The 6,000-nt window shown below is 35.3% G+C and overlaps 1 pseudogene; it reads right to left on the bottom strand.

Annotated features, from left to right (window-relative positions):
* Positions 1-2,137: 2,137 nt before the first annotated feature.
* LOC143569037 (putative F-box protein At1g47790) lies at positions 2,138-3,278 on the bottom strand (annotated as a pseudogene).
* Positions 3,279-6,000: the final 2,722 nt, after the last annotated feature.

The following is a 6,000-nucleotide window of genomic DNA, read 5'->3' on the forward strand; positions in this document are numbered from 1 at the left end:
GACTCCAAGATCAGCAAATATAGTTTTTAAAAGATTGGGTTTTTTGATTCAAAAAGGGGTAGCGGCGCAGCTTGTTGCCCGCTTACCTTCTGTTTCGATGCAATCTAAACTTTTCTTTAATAAGATATAAATTCAATATGCAAATCAGAAGCATCGCCCAAAACATACAAAGCTGCCAACATTAACGCTTTAAGGAACTGTACCAGATGCTTGAAAACCTATCGGGTTAGCACAGTAACAATCTGTGATTAACTGAAACTTTACAATTAATATATATAATTTTGTTCTCACGAACATAATCTAAATTTATGTTGGGTTAGCACAATAACAATCTGTGAGTAACTGAAACTTTATGTAAGACCGGCCCATTAACTTTACAAATGAAAGTTTGATACGAATGTTGTTGCACACTTGACACTAGAGGTGAAAAGAAACCTGAATTCGGAACCGAACCTTAAAAATAACTCGAATCGGGTTTTTTATACCCGGGCTGTTACCCGAACCCGTACCCGATCTTACCCGTAGGGTACGGATAGGGTATGCATTTCATTAGCAAAATTCGTACCTGGAACCGGACCCGATTGTACCCGGTAAGACCCGAAAACTGGGACTGGTTCCATACCCAGAACCGGGTTTTTCTGATACCCGAAACTGGGCTTTTCAAATTCTTGATCTATACCCGAAAAATATATGAAAAATACTCAAACAAGTGCAACCCCTTAAAAAAACTCAATTTATACCCGGAAAAAAGCCCGAACCCCCCCCCCCCCCCCCGACAAAAAATAGGGTTATTTTCAATACCCGGTATTATGGTATTTAAATAAAAACCCAAAAATAAGGTTTTTAAATACCCGGAAATATGGTTATTCAAATACCCGGTTTTATAATACCCTCGTTCTATACTTGACCCGAACTTGATGCATAGGGTTTGATTTTTAGAGACAATATCCGGACCCGAACCCGACCTGGATATTGCCAATACCCGATTTTTCAATACCCGCTCATACTCGAGCCCAATTTCTTATCCGGAACCGACTATTTGAAAAACCCTATTTATGCATCTCTACTTGACACCTCAACTTCTTTATCCACGTACATTTTGGAAATTAATCAGTTTTTTGGATTGGTCCAATTTTAAAAATTTGTAACTAAAACCAATGCCACATATTTTGATCATTTTGGTTCAAATGTCATCCCTAACTTTTGTTTTCTTGAATCTAGTTTTGATTACAATTTTAGTAGTGTGGCATTTTAAAGCAATAGTAGGGTTGTTAATGATCTGGTTACTTTAATTATAATTAAATATATTTAATTAAGTGTAATATAAGTACTTTTACTTAGCTTAGTTTTATTATAATTAAGTGTAATATAAGTACTTAAATATATTTAATTATAATATATTAAAAGTTTAAATTGTATTCAAAATCATCTACTCTGGTTTTATATGACCAGTTTTAGGAAACAAACGCAAACCAAACCGTTCACTATGATTTGAAGTTTTAAAAACCAACCGACCAAAAGTAATATAGAAAAACCAACCATGAAAGTAAAATGATGGCCGGTTTCATGGTTTTAAATCAAACAGTAAACACCACTACTCGTTAGTAATCCGTAACTGATATCCTATTGGTTAGTTCACCACTATTGGTTATTTCCACTCATCTTCAAACTCTGTCTATCCACTATTTTAGTTTATTTGAGTGGTTTAATTGCAAACAACCTCAAGGTAAGATAAGATTTATATGATTTTGAATTGAATTACTGCTGCAATTTTTAAAGATATACGCTTTAAATTTAAGAAATATCACGTATTTGTTTTTCGGAATGAAGAATAATATCTTATGTTGGCCTATCTTTTTGGTTTCTTATTGTCTCTCTCAAGCATGGGATGAAGAAGGGTTGATGCATACAATGAGCAATTATCTGTCAGAATTTTTGTACTAAATCTGAAAGATCATGGCAATGTAAAAAGCCTAACCTCAGCTTGCAGTAACACGCTCTCTAACTAAATGTACAATACTAACGGGACAAGTTCAATATTAATTACTGGAACGTCAATACAAAATATCATTAAAGTATAGTATAATGTAGAGACAACTTTTTGAAAGATAACATTTGCCCGTGGTTGAACTTGGATCTATGGGATTGGGAACATCACCGTCTCATTTTGTAAAGGCATGACGCTTTCAACATAACAACTGATTTGATGGAAGTAGGTGTCTGTTTTATACAGTAATGGATGCTCAAGAGTGAATTGTACCCATCTAAAACAACCATTTTTCAGGTTGTAAATAGGCGCACTAATCACATACCTAGACAACCTCCTCAAGGAGAAGACAATCTCGTCCTTTTTAACGGAATCCATTGGGAGAGGGCGATCCAGATATGCATTTTGTTGGTTTCCGCCGTACCATGATGACAAACAACCCCTATAGAGCCCTTGATCTTTATGAGGTAAGGATAATTATATATGAGCTCGCATAAGGGTCACAACGATCACGGGGATGCACCTCATCCAAAGGAAGCTTAATAATTGAAAACTCGTCGGTTTTCAAGTCAAATGCCAGAATTTCAAGCGTAGTTAGAAGTAGAAAATGTATTACACTATTAACACAAACGCTATTTTTGATGTCGTTATTAGGACTGATGTCGAAAGTAGCATCGATCTTTCTCCACGAGTAATCAGAGAAAAAGAAAACCATAACCTCCATTAATGTGGTAGTTGACCCAACAGCATGCATCCACAAAATCTTGTGTTCATTTCTTGATTCTAAAAAGTAGCCAAAACGTTGAATTTTATTAGCAGCAGGGGCAGGAAGTCTAAACATCTTACGTGTACTAGGGTTAATAACAAAAGCGTCAGTGCATTCAACAAAAGCAGTCCCACGAGTGGCACATACTAGCCCATTCAAGTGTTCGGCTTCTGTGCTAAATCCATAACGATGTGATGGCCCATATAACGGGGAATGAGTGGCCGGTCCACCGTCTTGAGAGGCAGAGAGAAAGTACCGAGCGCCACTTCTTCTATTGGCAGCCACCATGCAAAAGGCAGTGGGGTGGCTAGCGGTGGCGCGAGTGAACTGGAGTTTGGTGAATGAGGGATCAGCTATGAGCGAGAGCCATGGTTTGGACACGGATCTAAATCGGAGTATGGATTTGACGGGGAGCCTGGAGAGGATCTCGTTGATGATTTCGCTAGGGAGCGAATGTTGTTCTTCTCGGGTTTTGGGTTTTCGAAACATAAGGAATTTTGAACACCATCGTTTTAGGGATTCCATTTTTCTTGTGGGGTTCGGTATGGAAGAAAAACTTTGTGTAGACGGACTATGATGTATACCGAATTCATTTCTTTCATATGCCATCCAATGGCCTTTTATAGGCTAACGCTAACATTAATGGACCTGGTAGAATTGGACGTTGACCCAAGTCAAGGTTAGTCGGCATGTACGTGGATTTTACAAATTACAAACAACTACGTCTATTATTATGATCTTATTGATCTTAACCGGGTATGACTAGTATGTGGCTCAATATGACTTAGAAGTGATTATTATTTATGAATCAATGATTTCTCAAAATAAAAGTTGAACCATGAAACTTGGTTTTATTTTCTATTAACTTGGCCCACCCAAATCAAAAAACTTAATATAAAACAATAATCTTAGTGAGAGATACAATGTATGAGTCTATTCTGTTGGATATGTTTGTTTGTTTGATATCAACACTGAGGATCCGAGAGATACAATCTATGTTATTAAGGAATTGAATGTGATTAATTGAAAGTGTTTTATAAAAACTACCAAATATTTATTATAATACACATTTTATAAATATTTATATCAGATACCGACCCTTTACTACAACTCCATTATTTTCAAACCCATCAACTTTAAAACCGCACAAGCAATTATTGTCCAAACTACAACACGTCAACACCAAATGAAGTTATGAAACCCCACAACTCTCAAAAGACACAAAAGACAGAAAAGTACAAAACAATTATTGTCCAACAAGATTTGACATCATGTACGAGAACGGAATCTTTATTACGTATACGCCATGAATCCATAATTGCAAGAACTTTGAGGCTTTAAAGAAGAATAATTTTATTTCATCCCAAGTTTCATTGAAACATAAGATATATAGTTTAGCTTTATATTTTTTTTAAAATAACTAATAATATATAAATATTATACTTGTAAATATTATTCATTCGGTAAAACTTAGACGTTGGTAGCATTGTAGCGGCGAGTCAATGCGTGCTCAGTCGGTATCGGTTACGTTCGCAACGGTACCACAATCATACCTAAAAAAATAAATTCGTCGAAAAACATATAAAAAGATTAACATATGAAAAAAATTATATTTAAAAAGGTTTATTCGATCTGTAAAACCTATGTGTTGGTATAATCCGAGCATTAGAACCCGGGCGTTGATAAAACTTTTGCAGGTAAACACCGAGCATTACGATGGAGATTCGACGCGAATTCGGTAGTAGTGATTACGTTCATTATGGTATAAACAACGTTAATAAAACCCAAACGTTCGTTAAATTAACGTATAAAAAATAAAATAATTAAAACCACGTTTAGTCGATCGGTAAAAACCTGAGCGTTGTCAGTCATAAGTGTTGGGACAGTGAGTTTGTAAAATCCGAGTGTTGTTGGTACGAGGTGTTGCGGCAGCGATCAACGCATATATGTTCCATTTCGTTTAAATTCGTTAGAATAAAAAAACCTAAAAAACATAAACCAATGGTGGTCTGCCACTTTGCCCATTGAGAGGCCTTGCGGCACAAAGATCGTAATTTAGTCCATATTCTATCGTAATATTTCTAATCCATAGTTCCATACCATTCTGTTATATGAAAAAATTCCCAAAATAAGTATTTATGAAAATAAATTTCTAGTTTTAGGTATCATTTGTAAAAAATTCCAAAAATAGGTATTATAAACTAGTCGTGACGAGTAGTTTGTGAACCAATTAAAACTTGTCGCGTGTCCTTAAACTAACCGTAACAATCACGTTCACTATAATCATTTACTCGTCACGAATAAATAAGTTTCATGCCTCGTAATCAACGCCCACGAGTAATTCATAAGTCCTTTAGTCGCGACGACTAGTTTACCCGGTTTACATTCCCTACACGAGTAGTTTATTAGTAGTTAACTCGCCGCGACTAGTTTAACCTTATAATCTACTCGTCGCGACTAAATGACTTACGAATTACTCGTGGGCGTTGATTACGAGGCAATGTTGTAAAACTCCCGACTAGGTGGCCAAGTACTCCCCGAATACTCCCTGCCTAGATTGAGTACTCCCAGCCTCGACCGAGTACTCCGTAGGTATTTTCTGAGTAATCCCCGACTATTCCCGAGTAGTCGCGACTCCCCATTCGATCGCCTAGGACCGCCTAACGACTTTTACAACCTTGTTACAAGGCATGAAACTTATTAGTCGTGACGAGTAAATAATTAGTGAACGTGCTCGTTACGGTTAGTTTATTTAGTCGTGTCAAGTTCTAATTGGTTCCTACAAACTACTCGTCACGAGTAGTTTATAATACCTATTTCTGGAATTTTTTTACAAATAATATCTAAAACTAGAAATTTGTTTTCATAAATGCTTATTTTGAGAATTTTCCCTTATGTTTAAACAAATGTATTTTTTGTCAACTATGTTTTAAAATATAGAATTTGTTTTGTTAACTATGTTTTAAAATATAGAATTTGTAGAAACCAAACTAATATTGAGATTTGTATTATAAGTATTCAAGGAAATCAAATCAAAATCTACACTTTTAAGTTTTAATAAAAAATCTAAATGTTTTGTTACTTATCAATCTCACATTAATCCTCATAGGTAAAAAAAATGTATTATTATTCATTATTCATTTGTCGAGCAAATAAAGTGTCATTTTCGTCCTTATGATTTAACAAATAATACGAATTTAGTACAAAAAGTTTATTTTTTGCATATGGACCATCCACGTTTTTCAAT

The sequence above is a fragment of the Bidens hawaiensis genome, unplaced genomic scaffold (genome assembly GCF_021521415.1).
Source record: "Bidens hawaiensis isolate Kalapana, Puna unplaced genomic scaffold, B.hawaiensis_p1.1 tig00024293_1, whole genome shotgun sequence".
NCBI classification, from domain to species: domain Eukaryota; kingdom Viridiplantae; phylum Streptophyta; class Magnoliopsida; order Asterales; family Asteraceae; genus Bidens; species Bidens hawaiensis.